General features: G+C 40.5%; 1 protein-coding gene and 1 long non-coding RNA gene across 2 annotated transcripts in view; one reads left to right on the forward strand and one right to left on the reverse strand.

Moving 5' to 3' along the window:
* SORCS3 (sortilin related VPS10 domain containing receptor 3) overlaps positions 1 to 20,641 on the reverse strand; it is a 609,576-nt gene that overhangs the window by 571,393 nt on the left and 17,542 nt on the right. The gene's annotated exons all lie outside the window — the stretch shown is intronic.
* LOC108284151 lies at positions 6,622 to 8,216 on the forward strand. The gene is made up of 2 exons (XR_005195803.1): positions 6,622 to 7,387; positions 7,692 to 8,216. It is a non-coding gene; the product is annotated as an uncharacterized LOC108284151 (long non-coding RNA).

The raw sequence follows: 20,641 nt of genomic DNA on the forward strand, positions 1-20,641 counted from the left end.
AGAAAGAAAGAAGAAAATAAAGAAGAAAGAATAAAGAAGAGGAGGAGGAGGAAGATGAAGAGAAAAAGTAAAAGAAGGAAACTACCTTAACATAATAGGAACCATATATAAAAAACCCACGGTTAACATCATACTCAATCATGAAAGACTGAAAACTTTTCCTCTAGGATCAGGAACAAGTCAAGGAAGCTTGCTTTTACCAATACTGTTCAACATAGTATTGGAAGTTCTAACCAGGGCAATTAGGCAAGAAAAAAAAAAGGGGCACCCAAATTGGAAAGAAAGGAGTAAAATTATCTCTGTTTACAGATGATATGATGTAGTAAGTAGAACACTCTAAAGATTTAAAAAAAGATTAGAACTAACAAATTCAGCAAAGTAGCTGGATACAGAGTTAATAGACAAATATCAGTTGCATATCTTTACACTAGCAATGAACAATCTGAAAATTATGAAAACAGTTTCATTTATAATAGCAGTAAAAATAATAAAATACTTAGGAGTTATCAAAGGACAGGAAAGACTTGCACAATGAAAATTATAAAACACCGCAGAAAGAATTAAAGACATAAATAAATAGAAATACCCTATGTTCATGAACAAGGGACTTTGTATTACCAAAATAATACCATCCAAAGCAATCTACAGATTCAATGTGATCTCTATCAAAAACCCAATGATGTTTTTTGCAGAAATAGAAAGGTCCATCCTTAATTTCATATGGAATCTGAAGGGAGCCTAAATAGCTAAAACAGTCCTAAAAAAGAAAAACAAATCTGGAAGACTCATACTTCCTGAATAAAAGCTTACTACAAAGCTACAGTAATCAAAACAGTGTGGTACTAGCATAAAAACAATGGGAATAGGGTCCAGAAATAAACCTTTATATAAATGGTCAAATGATTTTCGACAAAGGTGCCAAGACCATTCAATGAGAAAAGGACAGTATTTTCTTTTTTTTTTATTGCATTTTAGGTTTTGGGATACATGTGAAAAACATGCAAGATTGTTGCATAGGTACACACATGGCAGCATGATTTGCTGCCTTCCTGCCCTTCACCTATATCTGGCATTTCTCCCCATGCTATCTCTCCCCAACTCCCCACCCCCCGCTGTCTCTCCTCTATTTCCCCTCAACAGACCCCAGTGTGTGATGCTCCCCTCCCGGTGTCCATGTGTTCTCATTGTTCAACACCCACCTATGAGTGAGAACATGTGGTGTTTGATTTTCTGCTCTTGTGTCAGTTTGCTGAGAATGATGGGTTCCAGGTTCATCCATGCCCCTACAAAGGACACAAACTCATCGTTTTTGATGGCTGCATAATATTCCATAGTGTATATGTGCCACATTTTCCCTGTCCAGTCTATCATCGATGGGCATTTGGGTTGGTTCCAGATTTTTGCTATTGTAAACTGCTGCAATGAACATTCGTGTACATGTGTCCTTATAGTAGAATGATTTATAATCCTTTGGATGTATACCCAGTAATGGGATTGCTGGGTCAAATGGAATTTCTATTTCTAGGTCCTTGAGGAATCACCACACTGTCTTCCACAATGGTTGCACTAATTTACACTCCCACCAACAGTGTAAAAGTGTTCCTATTTCTCCACATCCTCTCCAGCATCTGTTGTCTCCAGAGTTTTTAATGATCGCCATTCTAACTGGCATGAGACAGTATCTCAATGTAGTTTTGATTTGCATTTCTCTAATGATCAGTGATGATGAGCATTTTTTCATATGTTTGTTGGCCTCACTGATGGCTTCTTTTGTAAAGTGTCTGTTCACATCCTTCACCCACTTTTGGATGGGCTTGTTTTTTTCTTGTAAATCTGTTTTAGTTCTTTGTAAATTCTGGATATCAGCCCTTTGTCAGATGAATGGATTGCAAAAACTTTTTACCATTCTGTTGGTTGCCGATTCACTCTAATGATTGTTTCTTTTGCCGTGCAGAAGCTGTGGAGTTTGATTAGGTCCCATTTGTCTATTTTGGCTTTTGTTGTCAATGCTTTTGGTGTTTTGGTCATGAAGTCCTTCCTACACCTACGTCCTGAATGGTTTTGCCTAGATTTTCTTCTAGGGTTTTTATGGTGTTAGGTCTTATGTTTAAGTCTTTAATCCATCTGGAGTTAATTTTAGTGTAAGGTGTCAGGAAGGGGTCCAGTTTCTGCTTTCTGCACATAGCTAGCCAGTTTTCCCAACACCATTTATTAAACAGGGAATCCTTTCCCCATTGCTTGTTTTTGTGAGGTTTGTCAAAGATCGGATGGTTGTAGATATGCTGTGTTGCCTCCAAGGCCTCTGTTCTGTTCCATTGGTCTATATATCTGTTTTGGTACCAGTGACAGTCTTTTCTATAAATGGTGCTGAGAAAACTTGATATTGACATAAAAAACAATTAAGTGCCTAACACCGTATATAAAAATTAACTCAAAATGAATAAAAGACCTAAATGTAAGACCTAAAACTATAAAGCTCTTAGAAGAAAATGTATGGGAAAAGTTTCACGACATTGGATTTCTTAGATATAACACCAAAGGCATAGCCAACAAAAGAAAACAGACAAATTGGAGTTCATGAAAATTTAAAAAATTTATATATCGAAAGATGCTATCAACAGAGTAAAAATGCAACCTGCAGAATGGGAGAAAATATTTGCAAATCATACATCTGATAAGGGGTTGGCATTCAGCATGCATAAAGAACTCACAAAACTCAACAACAACAAAACAAACTACCCAATTTCAAAAATGGGCAAAGAACTTGAATAGACATTTCTCCAAAGAAGATATACAAATTACCAATAAACACAGGAAAAGATGTTCAATATCACTAATCATTAGAGAAATAAAAATGAAAACTACAATAAGATACTACTTCACTTCCATTCAGATGACTACTACAAAAAAAAAAAAAAAAAGTAAGTATTGGTGAGGTCATGCAGAAATTGGAAGACTTGGGCACTTTTGGTACGGCTACTATTGAAGACAGTGTGACAGTTCATCAAAAAACTAAACATAGAATTACAATATAATGTAACAATTCCACTTGTGGGCATATCCCCAAAAGAAGTAAAAGCAGGATCTCAAAGAGATACTGGTAAACTGTATACCCATGTTCATAGCAACATTTTTCCCAATAGCTGAAATATGAAAGCAATCCAAGCATTCATCAACAGATGAATCAATAAACAAGATGTGGTAAATACATACAATGGGATATAATTCTGCTTTAAAAAGGAAGGACATTCTGACACGTTACAACATGGATGAACCTTGAGGACATCATACTAAGTGAAATATTCCAGACATAAAGAAGCAAATGCTGTATGATTCCAATTACTGAGGTAGCTAGAGAACTCAACATCATAGAGACACAAAGTATAATGGTGGTTGCCAAAGCTGGAAGTAGGGTAGAATGGGAAGTTATTATTTAATGGGTATGGAGTTTGTTTTGCGAGATGAAAAGTGTTCTGGAGATGAATGGCAATGACGCTTGCACAACATTATGAATGTACTTAATACTACTGAACTATACACTTAAAAGTGGTTAAGATGGTAAACTTTTATGTGTATTTTGCCACAATAAAAAATAATAAATTTTTTAAACCTGTGCACTCTAGTGCATGTATGTTATACATCAATAAACATGCTGGAGGGAAAAAGCATATAGTAGCTACCCCTCTGTCCCCTTCTATACTGAGGATTTGGGGGCCCAGAAAGAGGAATTGACTTCCTAAAGTCATAGAGCCACTTTTGAGTGGCAGTGCTTGTTCTTACCACTTCTCTCTGCTGAAGTGTATGTGCCTATCAACACAGACACACGCCCAGCTGAACTTCCCCTCTGGAAGATAACTCTTTGCTTTCAGAGGAAGGGGACTGCACATGTTTAATCTGCTTTAACAGTCTTAATGTCAGAATCACACTTGGGAAAATATCTCTAATATCTGACAAAGGTCTCAGGAATTAGTTCCAAGTAGGAATTATTCTTCCTAGACTCCCTTCACCTGTGGTGCCTGTAAATGGCAAACAATTAAAATGCCAATTATTCTGACCCTTCTAATTCAAACTGGAGAAAGTCTAGATATAATCTGTGCTATAGTTCAAGTTCTTTGCTGAGTTCAAAAAGTGTTTGCATAATTTTTCAGGAAAATATGCAAATAATACATTTGGCCCACTTAATCATAGTTAATTTTGATGAGACAGACATCATGGTAAGACATTACAAGTGTATCTCGCTGAATCTGAACATCAACATTATAAAGTAGGTACTAATATTCATGCCTATTTTGTGAATGAAGACATTTAAATATGGGGAATATAAGTAACTTGCCCAAGATCATATACCTAGTAAGAGGCTCAACCAGGATCAAACTCTTATGTCTCTCATTCCAAAGCCTGTGATCTTAATTCACTATTGACTCCCCATGTAGCACTTAAAAAATAAAAAGAGGAAAAAAACTCACTTAGTAGTTTCAGATGTGCCTATCATAAACGGTTCTGATAAAGTCAATAAAGCAGATCCAGAAGGGCTCCCCTAGAAGTCAGATCGAGTTAATGTAGGTCATGGAAAGAACAAGGTTGGATTATAAAGGCACTTAATACGGTTTACTAATGAAGATCTATATGTGTGCATGCATGTGCGTGCACACACACACATACACATGGCCATTGCAATGAAGTCTAATTGCAGACCTCCAACCAGTAAGGTGCTCAGCTAAGTCAGGCAGCCCAGAAACTGGAGACCAAATTGAGACCAACCTGCCCACTTTAAACCCTAGGAGTGCAATGAAGGGACCTTGAACTCAAGTAGCACACACTCCTAAAACTGAGATGAATCAAGGAAAGCTCAGCAAGGTGACACAAATGGAAAGTATGAGGCTTCCTTACATCCATCTATTGCCAGGTGGCACCAGGACAGCAGCTCCCAGAGGAGGTCCATGGTAAAGCAACCCCAGCTCTTAGAACCCTGTGAAGCACTAAGCTAACTGACACCATCCTGCAGACTGAGACCAGTTGTATTAAGAGAAAAGATAGCTAGATCACATGAATACAACTTGAGATCACAATTAGAAAGAACCCATGCAAACAACAATGCCAAACAAGCTGTAGAACTACATAGGATTGGCCATTTACTCTGGGGTTTTGTTCCCTTTTAATGCTCCCTTGTTACTTGTTCATTTATTTATAAGCCAGCATTTGATAAGAAAAGTCTACTAGACAATAATTTTTAACTGCGAAAAATGTAGTCTTTTTTTTTATTTAAAAACGGACGTTGCTCATTTATTTCTGCAGCAGACCATAGAAGCAGACCTAGATCAGGCTAGAGCTTGATCTTTGGGTAAATCAAGATGTAAAACAGGGGAGCAATTTTCTCTCTCTCTTGAGGAGTTTGTAGTCTAGAGAAAGAGATCAGAGATCAGCAGGAAGAAAGAGCATCAAGGGAGGAGGGCAGGCAGGAAGATCTCAGGAGAAGGGAGAAGACAAATGGAGAAGCAGGGGGTGCAGGTAGATGGGGCATATGCAGAGAAAAGCAGCTAAGGAGAAGGGTATTGGTCGTGGGGCCCAGCAGGTGAGCTTGGGAAGGTCAGTACATATATGAGCACAGTGCCTTGCATATCTAAGTACACACTGACTAGGTTCAGAGCCTTGTCTCAAATGTAATAACATACAAACATAAGTAGTTCTCATGCATACTCCAGTATCTCCTCACTGAAAGCATCTTGTCTATTCTCTTCATGATACCTACCACAATTTTAACTATGTATACTTTATTAACTTGATTACTGTCTCCAACATACTCTCTCTCTCTCATCTCTCTCTCTCTCTCTCTCTCTCCCAACTCTAAGCTGCATGAAAACACAGTTTACATCTTATGCCCCTAATAATTTTCAGCTCTGCCATTTTTTAGCTGTGTAACCTTAGGCAGGTTACTTAACCTCTCTGATCCAATAGTTCAAAGAGATTTTGTGAGGATCAAATAAGAAATGCATATAAAATACAGGGTAGACCAGCCTGGGAAACACAATGAGACCTCATCGCTATAAAAAATTTTAAAAAGTAGTTGAGTATGGAGGCATGCAGCTATAGTCCCAGCTACTTGGGAAACTGAGGCAGGAGGATCACTTGAACCCAGGAGTTTGAGGTTACAGTGAACTATGGTCACATCACTGTACTCCACTCCAACCTGGACAACAGCAAGACCCTGTCTCTAAAACAAAATAAAATACAGGATAGCTCTCATTAAAATTATTACATTTCCCTGAAGAAATAGTGCACAGGAACAAAAGGTCCCAGGTCTACATTCCACAAAAGCTCTTCCTCCTTATGCTAGATAAGGTTTATTCCTGCGGGCCATGGTTAGACTCTCCATTCAAGCATCTGGACAAAAAAATCCTACATTTCTGCCACTGCATACTATTTTATTGGTATTTCATCCCTCCAGGCAGTTTCAATCCTCTCCCATTTCCTCTTCTCCTCCTCCTGCCTGATGCTATGATGCCACAATCCAGTCTCTGTGACTCGGGGGAAATGTTTCCATGGTGATGAGCAGTGATGTCATAAAGGAGGGATTGTTACAGGGTTGAATAAAATCTGGCACTAGATGCACTCTGCCTCCTTATATAAGAGGGGGCGGGAGACAAGCCCTATCAGCACATCCCAGAAAATGGGAAATGGAATCACCCAGGGGATGGCAAGGAGTGACCAGAGGGAGAGAAAGTTCCAGTTCTGTCCACGATGCACTACCAGCCCCATTTGGAAAAGAGCAGATTTAACAGACCTTACCAAGACAAGAATTGTTTTTCGTCAAAAGAAATCAAAGGAACAAACAAGAGGCAGTGACTACCAGAGACGTCACCTTTTGGTCTAGGAAAACCCAAGCTGACAGTGTCTATATCCATCAAAGCCTGATGTATCAAATATTTATTGAATAAAAACCCACGGACTCTTCCTTACCAGAGCCTTAGATTGCCATGTGTGTCTGATTGCTCCAAACACAGACTATTGTGATTTCAGCCCCATATGCATTTTAGAGTAACAAGTCTTACCAGAAAAATAGCAGCCAGCCCATATTAATTCCTAGAGAAACTCAACCCACCTTGTTAAGAATATTCCCAGAGGCATTTTATTCTAATGAGCACCCACAATGCTGTTTGCCTTCTCTGGGCCCTCTAAAAGTAAACCCAACCTTGGAAAAGGAATGCCTGCCACCAGGGAAATGCAGCTGCACTGCTGGAGGATGAACTTGATCATGGCAGGCAACACTTGGAACTAAAGAAGCATCTGCTGCCTTGGAAAGGCTTGGTCAGGGTAATCATTGTCATAGGCCACTTTTTTCTGTGAATGTTTCTTGGAATTTCAGAGTGACTGAGTGATGGCTACAATTGTGAGTGCCAAGGAATAGACCCTGTTCCATAAAAGGTCTCCCTCGGCCCTACAGGAGACTCTAGGAGCCAGTGCTTTAGAGGGTGCATAGTCCCTCACTCTTTGGGCAGCTGAAGGCTCTGCTCCCAGCAAGCACAAGTACACAAGCAGTAGCTAAATGTGTGCGGTGCATGTGTACTTTTATGGGCTTCATCATTATTTATGAACTAACTTCAAAGAGAAGTCATTTCTATCCAGGAAACCTGACATATGCTTTTTCATACTGACACATGCATAGAGATAACTGTGCTTTCTTATTATTCCAGAAAGCAAGAGGCAGTGTCTACCAGAAGTCAGTGTGGGCAGCAACAAACCATCTACCATATATCAGAGAAAAGCCAGATGGCTAGAAGGCTCTATTCCCAGGTCACTCTCCAGTCCCCAAACATGTCACCATCTCTCATGCCTCCTTACTCGGCCCAAGCTGTCCCCTTGACCAGGAATGTCCCCTACCCCCATCCCATCCCCATCGCCCCTTCACAATAAGATCTGGGCCCAGCAAATGGCCCAGCTCCCCTTCTCTAAATGCTTCTTTAATGTCTCTGAGAAGGAGTTGCTTCCTCCTTCACTGACAATCTCTCCCACCACATCAGGGAGTGGAGGGAGCTCTTTGAAGATAAGGGACCCTTCCTAATTTGTATCTGAATACTGGGCCCAAGCATGTGCCCCTAGCATCTGCTATACACACATATCAAGGTAAATGGGGAGATAGATGCCAAGATCCTTGAGCTCTGCAAATCTTCACTGCCAACTTCAACTACTCCAAAATAAAGTCAAATTTTTTAAAGTAAGTTCTGGTGACTCAAGTAACTAATTTTATGGACTGGGACCCCTTAAAATGAGATCTAAGAGGAGGAATGTGGTGACATGAGCAGGCTGGGGCTGTGAGACACTGAGCAAACAGTTTATCCTCCCTGAGCTTTGATTTTCTCATCTGTATAAATGAAGAAGGGTGGAATTTTGAGCTCAAAGTCTATCTCTAACATTCTAACTCACTGAAGCAGCCTGTGGCATTTTCACATCCTTAAACAGAAACGTGTTACACTTCAAGGATGATTCCTCAAGGCACTTTGCTGCCCTCCTGGGTTGATATTTTTCCTTTCATTTTCACCTTAAGTCCCGCTCCTGTTTATTGCTCACAATGCACTCCAGGCTGGGGATGGCTGACAATTCCCCCATGAAGGGCACACTGTAAAGACAGATGGAATTGCTGCCTAGTCAAGCTGCACTTAATGCAACATCACCCCAAGACAGACTGCACCCTCTTTCCCAATGCGTCTGAGCCTACCCTTAGCCAGCCCTCACCCCGCCTCCCCAAACAACCAGCAAATCTCCTCCCAAGTCATGCCTTAGCCCAGATAATTCCATTATTTTACAAAGGCATCTCTGTGTGCCCATATATCCTGTCATTCTCCTTGTCCATGACAAATGCTTGGCATAAAAGTTACCTTTGGAAATGTTTTAAGGCAGGCAGCATGCACATTCAGACAGGCTGGTGGGGGGTGGGGAGGAGGCGAGAAGGCTGGGGAATGATGGAGATATTCTTCTTTATTATGCATCAGAAAAAATAAAAAGAGAAAGAGGAGTGGGGGGCCTCCGGGGTGAAGGAAAAAACTCTTGGTTCATTCACCAGCAGCATGCATGTGTTCAAATCTGTCCTAGTTGCTCAGCAACCAAGACGACGCATTTCAGGGAGCAAGAGGCTAATTGGATAAATGAATTAATTAGACATTTCCAAAGTCATTGCCATAAATGACAACAGGCCTATGTGGCCAGTATTTTGCTAGTGAGTATGTCTTCCCATCCTACCTGACCTTTCATCCAGAAAATGTAGAGAGCTAGGTGGGAAGTAGGGGAGCCACCATGTAACAACATATCAGAGATGCTATGCTGAGAGGGGAAGGCAATGGAGGAAGCCCTGCCTTGGAGAAGAAGTTGAACTAAATGGCCTTCGAAGTCTCTTTCAACTTTTAATATTTGATCAGTTTTGCACTGCAGGGTAGGGAGGACAAGAAAAGAAGTAAATTCCTACTCTGCCAGCCTGAAGGCAACTTAATAACCTGCTTTCCCACACCATCCTATGGGGTTTCCCTCTGCTGTATTTAAAGCAAGCAAGTGCCCATGAAAGGCGACAGACAGCAGTTGTTACGGAGTTTGTGTGGTGTTGGTGGTTGCTTTTTTCCCTTGCTCTGCTTTGCTTCTCCCTGTTGGCTTCCTTTAATTACAACAGAACCCCACTGGCTGCTCTAATGATGGAAAGGACTCCACTGTGCCAGGAGGGAGCGGACAAGAGGTGGGAAGGGAACAGGCAGAGTGAAAGGAAGGCTGCCGGCAGCTCCCAGAGCTGGAAGGAGAGACAGCAGTGTGGGCTTCTGCTGCTCCTTCCACTAACAAGTTGCTGAGCAACTGCAGGCAAAGGCTCAGCCTCTCTGAGCCTTTTTTTTTTTTCCTCTCGTGCAGTAGGAGGAATGGATTTTGTGGTGTTTTGAGGACAATCAATGCCATTTTTAATTACATGTTTCCCTTGCTCAAAATTACTAAGGGTTCCCAGTGCCTACAAAAATAACATGCAAGTTTGCCAGTAGGCTATGCAATGCCTCTGTGATCTGGCCCCATCTCTTCCTCCCTCTCCTAGTTCCCCAAAACACCCTGTTACTTCTCACCTCTAAGCCTTTACTCATCTTGTTCTTTGCCTGGAAACACCAGAGCTTAAGTACAAATACTCAATAAAGGCTTCTAGAAAAGAATGTGCCAGTCTAACTGAAAAAAAAGGCCCAAGAGGTGAAAACCCATCTCAGCCTTCATAGGGTCAGCAATTCAACCTCATATTGCCAAGGCCTTGCTTTCCTTGCTGCTATGCATTGAAGAAGTGGGCTCTGTGACTCATCAAGTGAAGAGCTCTGAAGTCAGATGGTCCACATAGGACTTGCAGCTCTGTCACTCACCAGCTGTGTGACCTGGGCCAGGTATTGAGCCCCACCATGCTTTTATTTACTCATCTTTACAATGTGGCTCATAATAGTAGAAACTTCACAAAGTCACCAAGAAGATTAAATAAGACACTGAATGCAAAGGTTACAGCTCAGTTTTGGCACACAGTATCAGTGCACTAATTGTTGTCTATTATTTTTGTAAAATTATATCATTTTAAAATGAAATAAAAGGTGATGTCTTTACCTTCTCCCACCCTTTTGCTCTGATTCTCTCAACCTATCCACACTCACAAACTCTGTAATATCCTGATTTTAACATCAATAATACAGTAGACTCAACTACCTTACATCTGTATGTTCCTCTATTTCATTACCAACTCTGCAGTTTATTAGCTGCGTGAGCTTGGTAATCTAACTTCTCTTCATCACCGCTTTCAAATCTGTAAAAGAGAGATAAAAATAACCTCAAATTCACAAAGTCATGAGGGGAAAATGAGATGACACAAATAAAGCACCCAAGACTGGCACCCGCACATAGCAGCCCTTCAGAAAATGCTAGATTCCATCCCCAGATGCTTCACTTTTCCTTCCAATATTGATTTGGATTTCCATCCTTCCACCTTCACATACTTCTCTTAGATTTCAAGTTCCCAGAAGGCCAAGATCAAGTTCAAACTGTTCCTTGTTCAGCATCAATCACAGTACTGAAGTGCAATTAGGAATCTGGTCAAGATAAAAACTATTTAATGCAGGATGATATGTATCTATCTAACTATCTATACCCAAATCATTACTGCACAGCTCATAATCTACTACCTTAAAGAACAATGATATTAATGAATATATAGGCAATAACAACTCAACTATGAAGTATGTTTGATCTCAGCTATGTACAAGCAAGTCTCCTATTAAAAAGGCTTAGCTGAGACTAAGTCACAGTGTCAAGACTGCACTAGACAAGGGCAGCTCACCTGTTGAGGCATGCCACTGATGGCTAGGGTGCTCATGATGGTCAAGGAGCATATAATTTGGCATTACCCATCCCTGCTTCAGGAGAACAAGTTTGGGTGGTGGAGCAAGACACATATCTTTCTCTGGGTGACAGGAGTTATGATATACCTCTATAAAAAATAGCAAGGCTCTCAAGAGAGAGATAAAAAGTATTCCCCTGTTTCTTTTATGATGGGACAGGAGAAGGAAGAAAAAGGGAATAACTAGAAATCCCTATATTTGCTCAGATGCTAAAGAAAAGAATTTAATTGTGTGAAGAACAGAGCGAGAGGAAGTTGTTTAAGTGGTACTACAGTTTCTGTTTGGATGATGAAAAAGTTTTAGAAACATAGTAGTGATGGTTGCATAACAATGTGAGTGTAATTAATGCACTGAGCTGTAGCAGTAAAAATGATCCAAATGGCAAATTTTACGTCATGTGTATTTTAAATAAATAAATTTAAAGAGGAAAAAAAGGTACAGAACAAAGCTCTCCCCAATTGCCCCTCCACTAAAACAAAGGAAAATCCATCATTATAAGTACTTGACCAAGAGAGAACAGCCAGTCTTTGGCCACAGCCCATGGCTCTCCTCTCATGGGAGCTTTTTGAGGCTCAGGCATGAGTCAGACAGGAAACAGGTATCTCTGGACCAGAAAGATGTCTGGACTGGCCTACCTCTCCCAGATGCCAGCCCTAAAAGTTGGAAAAATTAGGTAAATAGCACAGGCTCTGATTTCAAGCGTCACCATCCCTAAAATGCCTTGCCAAACCATCCCCAACTCATTCACCATTAGGAGATCAAATTTAAAATGTGAAGGGCTCAAATAAAAAAAAGTGAAGGGCCAGTATTAGACCATTTTCCCTAGATCAGAAAGACCTAAGAAAGTGGATGGTGCTGGGTAGAGGGGAGTGTGAGGGCCACAGGACCCCATGTCCCCACATCCTTTGCTCTTATTTTATTTCAAGTAAAGTCTGTCCCAGCACCCATACCCGAGAAGGGACTCAGGCTCCAGGATGTTTTCTATTTTCTTCTGTCCCTGGAAGTTCCTCCTCTACCTAAGTGTTAACCCATAGGTGGTCATGCTTTACTTTCCGTAAGTTCACTAGAAACAATAGGTCCTACCCAGCTCACAGACAGGCAGAATGGACTGCTAGAAGCAGGATAATAAACTCTCGGTTAAAAAACTGAAACCCACTTTTTTAGAGATGTACAGCTATAGATGCAGATGCTTTGATTTACCTCATTTTTAGAGTCACCTGCTGTTCTTTAAAGATGTACATCTCCACCCTCCAACCATCCTGAGCTCCTTTAAAGGAAATTTAAATCAGGCTGGGGCTGCTGCTGTCTGAGATAAAAGAGAAAGAAAGGGCTATTGCTAAGTCCCAGCTCATCCTCTGGCCAGTGCAGGAGTGTCCCCCACTGTGCAGGCATCTCTGCAGGAACCTTTCACAGAGTCCTCCATCCCCCATCCTGGGGAAGGGAACCAACAATGCTGGAGGGTGCAGTGACCCTTCCTCTTAAAACACGCACCCTCACAGTGGGGTGAAAGAATGGTTGGCAGAAGGCAGACCAACTGTGAGGGAGATCAAGCTAATCTCCAGGACTTCTTATCTATCTAACAATAACCATTTCCCCCTCATTTAGAGTACCTTCTACCACAGGGTGGGCACCTTTGCAAGCACTTTAAACTCACTAAATCCTCACAAAGAATAGGTAAAATGGGGATTATATTCTGATTTTATAAAGGAGAGAAGTAGGTCTCAGAAAAGTAACTTGCCCGAGTTACAGCTAGCTAGTCAGGGTGGGGCTAAGATTCAAGGGCAGGTCCTTCTGACCCAAGCACTACTCTTCCACCTAAAGGGATCCCAAACCTGATGTCTCCCCACCAGTCACCTAATTTATTTATTCTTCCCAAGGCTACATTCTGGGAGGAAATTCTCTAGACTAAAAACTTAATGGAATACTAATGGGCATCAGACTGTCACAGAAAGAGCACTGGACTACAAATCAGAGAACTAGACATCAGAGCGGGTGTTTCTACTCTCTGGATTAATTTGGGCACTATACACATTTTCTATGTCAGAAAAAAGATGTAGTGAAGTCATTCTGTGTTCTTTCCAGCTCTAAATATTATCTCTGAATTATTTATATTTTAAGAGGACCTCAGAGGGACCAATGTTTAACATGAAGAATGGTCCTCTAATTGAAAAGATTCTGGAAAGGAAAAACAAAATCAAGCAAATAGTCCTCCTTGCTCCCCCTCAAAATCACATAAGTATGAGCAACTTCTTCTACTATTTAATTACGATACTCCCTTAAAAATATCTGCACATTTATAGTTTATAATGCCCTTTCAAATACATGATTTCATTTTAATCCTTGCAACTGTTATACAGATGAGGAAACTTGAGTCTCAGATGTTGACTGACTTGCACCATTTCATAAAGCTGGCAGATATTCATGTGAAGACTAGTCCTCCAATTTTAGGTTAGCCACAACAACAACAACAACAAAATGTCCTTATATGTAACCCTGCATTCGATCCAGAGTCCTATTGCAGGATGAGCCCATTCAGGTAACAACTGTAAGCTATCACCATCATCATCACCATCATCCACAATAATCTCATTTCAGCATAAAACAGACACCAAGTAATCACTGTCAAAGCAATTAAGAAAGGAGAGGGTGTTGAACAATGAGAACACATGGACATAGGGAGGGGAGTATCACACACAGAGGTCTGTGGAGGGGATCTAGGGGAGGGACAGCGGGGTGTGGGATGTTGGGGAGGGATAACATGGGGAGAAATGCCAGATATATGTGATGGGGAGGAAAGCAGCAAACCACATTGCCATGTATGTACCTATGCAACAATCCTGCACGTTCTTCACATGTACCCCAAAACCTAAAATGCAATAAAATATATTTTTAAAAAAAAAAAAAAAGAAAGGAGACTTGAGGCCAGGCTCTGTGGCTCAGGCTCATAATCCCACCACTTTGGGAAGCCAAAGTGGGTGGATCACCTGCAGTCAGGAGTTCAAGATTACCCTGGCCAATATCATGAAACCCTGTCTATACTAAAAATACAAATACAAAGTGAGCCAAGATCACACCATTGCACACTCCAGGCTGGGCGACAAGAGCAAAACTATATCTCAAAAAAAAAAAAAAAGGAGACTTGTGCTGTTTCAAAACATATGCCTAAACAGCAACTTCATTGCAGGTAGGACCAGCTCTGCTTAGAAGCATGCAGACATAATACTCATGTGCAAACATGTGACCTCTCTGCTATTTTTCTCTCCTCATCTCAGCTCCTGAAAAAAGCACACAGATGAGCCCTTTCTCCCCAGACATGATTCTTTCAGCATCCCTCAGTCTGCCACTGCAAACAGGCTTGGTGGAAGCATATATTCAGTTAACATGTGACAACAGTGTTTCATACAATATCATTAACGCTGCCCCACTCCATTTCTTTAAAAATTAGTAAGTACACAAGAAAGAAAGTACAAAACAAAACCAGAAGGGAGAAAGGCAATTTTAAAATGAATTCAACTGCAGAAGCTTATGTTCCTGTAGGCATAGTAGATATCAATAATTCAACAAAATATTACAGTAATTACTATATTTTGCAAAATCACAACAGTGCACTTTAGCACAACTCCTACCAATCTCCCTGCTACTGCCATTAATAAATAAAACACAATTTTCTACATTAAATTTGTTGTTTAAAAGCTAAATATTTTATCAGAACTAGTATATTTTAAATAATCAGTCAAAACCAAGAAAATCCCTGGTCCTGAATTTCTCACCCCTTCAAGTGAAATTCTATCTTCACAGTTAGAGCTAAAATTGATTTCAAGTCCAACAAGAATACACTAAATGTTAAGGTCTGAAGGCGCCTATTGAGGGAACTGAGAATTACGCAGCTCTCATGCTCTGCTGGAATCTGATTAGCCTGCCAGGAAGAGAGTGAAATGGAAAAAGAGTAGACAATTAATTCTTTTGGACTATAAATCTGGCCTACAGCATTCAGCTCCAAAAAATAAACCATGAATTGTAAAGAGAGGCAAGGGGCAGGCAACCACCAAAACAAACAAACAAACTCCTAAGACTATCCCTGAGCATGTATGTAGGAGGCCAATGATCTCAAAATACAGGTGAACCTCACTTTACACTGTAAGTGTATTCCCACAAACTTGTTACATCCAATCTCTCAACTTCTATTGATTTTACCTGCTGCAAAAATGCTGCAAAATAAACCACCTAAATCTCAATCACTTTTTCTCACAACAATCAATTACTTATTCTCAGAAATATTCAGGGCAGCTGGTAGTTGGCTGATCACAGCAGGGCTCAGCTAGATGGTTCTACTCTCCTGGCTGGGCTGGGTTGGCCTGGGCTAATCTAGCCTGGGCTTGGCTGGGAATGGCTGTGTACTACTTGCCTCTCATTCTCCTGAAACCAATAGGCCATATTTTTTCATGGCCACCCGAAAGGCACAAGACAACAGGTAGAAACACACATGCTTCTTGATAACTAAGCTTGGAACTGGCACACTATCACTCCCACCTCTTCTATTGGCCAAAGCAAGTCACAGGGCCAAACCAAAAGTTAGAAAATGGGGAAGAAGGCCCCACTTACAGAAAGAGGACACTGCAAAGGCCCCATACAAAGGGAGTGATAAAGAGAAGTGAAGAACTGGAGCTAATGACACAATCAACTATATCTGTCAAATATCTCTTTAGTGGGCTCCTTCTTACCTACCCCCACTGCCACCATTCAAGCCATCATCCTCTTCAGCTACATCCTCTTAGCATTCATCCTTTTTTCCCTCTTACCCATAGGGTGGTCAGAGTGATTTTTTTAATGTAATTTTAATTTTATCATTTTATCATTCTCCTACTATAACCCTTTTCCTGGCTTGCCTTTTTGCATTTTCTTTTTTTTTTTTTTTTCTTTTGAGACAGAGTCTCACTCTGTCATCCAGGTTAGAGAGCGGTGGCATGATCACAGCTCATTGCAGCCGCCTCAACCTCCTGGGCTCAAGTGACCCTCCCACCTCAGCCTCAGCCACCTAAGTAGCTGAGGCCACAGCTGCATGCCACCATGCCCAGCTAATTGTGTGTGTGTGTGTGTGTGTGTGTATTTTTTGTGGAGACAGAGTTTCTCCATGTTGCCTCTCAAACTCCTGGGCTCAGGGGACCTGCCCTCCTCAGCCTTCCAAAGTTCTAGGATTACAGGAATGAGCTGTCATGCCAGGCCATCCCTTTGCTATTAGGATAAAGAACTGAAGCCTTGCTTAATCCTTCCTTTGCCTACCTGTCTAGCTCCAACTCATCTCTCACCATCCCCCATCCCCTCTGCTCCAGCCACACTGTCCTTCCTTTCCCCGTCAAATATTTTGAACATTTCAGCCATAGAAGCCATGTGCCCAGAACACTATGCCCTCCCCCCTACACCTAATCCACCCTGCACATCTTTGCAATCTCAACTCATCTGCTTCTCCCTCTCTGCCCTTCCTAAGTTAAAATCCCTAGTGTTGTCATGTACCTCTCAATAAGCACTGCTCATCATTACAGACTCAGATTCCAGCAGCACATGGCACATAGAGGGGACTCCACAAACATGTATTGAATATTGACGTGTTAGTCCATTCTCACGTTGCTGTAATGAAATATCTAGGACTGGATATTTTATATTTAATAAAAGAAGCTTAATTGGCTTAAAGTTTTGCAGGCAGTACAGGAAATATATTGGTTTCTGCTTCTGGGGAGGCCTCAGGAAACTTCCAATCATGGCAGAAGGCAAAGGGGGAGCCTTTGCCTGTCTTACATGGCAGAAGCAGGAGCAAGGCGGAATGGGGGTGGGAGGCACTGCACACTTTTAACCAACCAGGTCTTATGAGAATTCACTCACTGTCACAAGGACAGTACCAAGAGGATGATGCTAAATCATTCATGAGAAAGCTGTCTCCATGATCCAGTCACCTCCCACCAGGCCCCATCTCCAACACTGGGGATTAAAATTTAACATGAGACTTGGGCAAGGACATAGTTCCAAACCGTATCAATTGGCTATTGCTGTAGTTTTAAAAAAATTATTTTAACACCCACTTATGAGTGAGAACATGCAGTGTTTGGTTTTCTGTTCTTGTGTCAGTTTGCTGAGAATGATGGTTTCTAGCTTTATCCATGTCCCTGCAAAGGACATGAACTCATCCTTTTTTGTGGCTGTATAGTATTCCATGATGTATGTGTGCCACATTTACTTTGTCCAGTCTATTATTGATTGGCATTTGGGTTGGTTCCAAGTCTTTGCTATTGTGAACAGTGCCACAATAAACATATGTGGGCATGTGTTTTTAACAAATCTACACATTCTGCACATGTACCCCAGAACTTAAAGTATAATTAAAAAAAGAGTAAGTGGAAAAAAGATTTTAAATTTGTTTAAATAAAAAGTAGCTAAGCATGATAGCCTCCAGATCCATCCACGTTCCTGCAAAAAATATGATCTTGTTTGTTTTAATGGCTGCATAGTATTCCATGGTGCATATGTACCACATTTTACAGAAACCAAATACCACATGGCCTCACTTATAAGGGGGTTTCCAGCTTTATCATGATATTTGGGCAAGGACACAGTTCCAAACCATATCAATTGGGATATGGGAGCTAAATCATGAGAACCCATGAACAAAAAGGAAAGAACAACAGACATCAGGGGCTATTTGAGAGTGAAGGGTGGGAGGAGCAAGAGGAGCAGAAAAAAATAGCTATTGGGTACTAGGCTTAAACACCTGGATGACAAAATAATCTGTACAACAAACCCCCACGAAACAAGTTTGCCTATATGACAAACCTTCACATGTACCCCCAAACCTAAAATAAAAGTTAAATAAATAAAATTACTTCTTTTATTTTATTTTATTTTATTTTATTTTTGAGATGGAGTCTCGCTCTGTTACCCAGGCTGGAGTGCAGTGGTGCAATCTCAGCTCACTCTAACCTCCACTTTCCCAGTTTAAGTGATTCTCCTGCCTCAGCCTCCCAAGTAGCTGGGACTACCAGTGTGTGCCACCACACCCGGCTAATTTTTGAATTTTACTAGAGATAGTGTTTCACCATGTTGGCCAGGCTGGTCTCAAACTCCCGACCTCAGGTGGTCTACCCACCTTGGCTTCCCAAAGTGCTGGGATTATAGGCATGAGCCACTGCACCCTGCCTAAAACTACTTATTTAGTTTCAGTTTTACATTAAAGTTATTTGGATAGTGAGTGTCAATAGCAAATGGCTCTGCAAAGCGTTTAATCCCCTACCTCATACTACTGATTTGGGGTAAATCCAGCTTTAATGCATTAGGCTTCCTCAAAGGGTTGCGCATCATTAATTTAAACAAAGTCACAGGTATCCCATGTTATGTACCTCCTTTTCCCACCTTCATCAGTCCATGAGTAGAAGGGGAGACAAACACAACACCAAAATAGCACATGATACAAAACCATCAAGTAACCTAAGCACTTCCAAGACCCAAGGAAAACGTTTTTTGATCCTAGATTTCTATGTCCAGATGAACCATCAAGCCAATGTGAGAGCAAAACAAAATTTTAGAAATGCCAAGAATCTTTTTTAAAAGTGTATCTCCTGATCATCAGAGAAATGCAAATCTAAACTACAATGACATATTATCTCACACCAGCTAACGGCTTATAGCCAAAAGACAGACAATAACAAATGCTGGTGAGGACATGGAGAAAGGGGAACCCTTGTACACCGTTGGTGGGAGTGTAAATTAGTACAACTGCTATGGAGAACAGTTTGGAGGTTCCTCAAAAAAACTAAAAATAGAGCTATCATACAATCCAGCAATCCCACTGCTGGGTATATACTCAAAAGAAATGAAATCAATATATTAAAGAAATATTTACACTCCCGTGTTTGTTTCTGCACTACTTACAATGGCCAAGATTTTGAAGCAGCCTAACTGTCCAGGAACAGACGAATGGATAAAGAAAATGTGGTACATATACACAGTGGAATATTATTGAGCCATAAAAATGAATGTGGTTTTGTCATTTGCAACAACATTGATGGAAGTAGAGGTCATTATGGTAACTGAAATAAGCCAGGCACCAAAAGACACACATAGCATATTCTCACTTATTTGTGGGGTCTAAAAATCGAAACAATTGAACCCATGGACATAGAGTAGAAGAATGATTACCAGAGGCAGGAAGGGTTGTTGGGCAGGGGAGAGGGAGATAGGGATTATTAATTTAATGAGTACAAAAAATAAAATGAATGAAAGGCCTAGTATTTGATAGCACAACAGGGTGACTAGAGTCAATAATAATTTAATTGCACATTTTAAAATAACTAAAAGAGTATAATTGGATTATTTGTAACACAAAGGATAAGTGCTTGAATGAACACATATGCCATCATCCATGATGTGATTGTTATGCAATGCATACCTATATCAAAACATCTCATATACCCCATAAATATATACACTTACTATATGCCCAAAAAAACTTTTTAAATTAAAAAATTAAAATGTATTAATATCTCCCAAGCACTGGGTGACCATATGATTTATCATCCAAGCCAGGATCTTTTGAGAGTCAAAATAAATCTATTCACATTCTGTCAGGACAAGAGGTATAAACCAAGACATTCCCATGCATTCTCTGAAAAAGATTACTTGAGGATATACCACAGAAGAATGAAAAGCAGCCCACAACAGAGGAATGGAATCCAAAAAACAGAGGCACTAATCCAAGAGTAAAATAAATAGAAATCTCAAGATGACAGAAGGGAAACAGGCCCTTCTGAGAAAGAAAGAAATCAGTACAAATTAGAATATCTAATAATAATACAACTAAAAAGCTGGAATATCATAGTACTACTATGGTGAAATAACATATTCTTTGTCTTCCTATAAAGAAAATAAAACAAATGGAAACATAAGCTAAAACAGAAATCTCTATAAGAAAGTTATACCCTACACTGGTAGAATTCTGAAAAACTGTCAGAACAATAGGTAATCTATTTGACCTCAAAGCTCAGGACACTCCTTGTCAAGTGACCCAGGTTTGGTGATAGAGTACAACATTTATTTCTTATTGTGCTACTAAATTTTGTTGCAAATAATAAAAACAACCAGATTTTAACACTTTCATTAATTTTCTTTCATTGTGGTCTTGATTACGTTCAAGTTATTTCCTAAGTATGTGCCGATTAGCATGTATCTTATGCTATCTCACACTGTTCTCTGTAATATCTATCCAA

Source organism: Cebus imitator, unplaced genomic scaffold (genome assembly GCF_001604975.1).
Source record: "Cebus imitator isolate Cc_AM_T3 unplaced genomic scaffold, Cebus_imitator-1.0 Scaffold271, whole genome shotgun sequence".
Lineage (NCBI taxonomy): Eukaryota > Metazoa > Chordata > Mammalia > Primates > Cebidae > Cebus > Cebus imitator.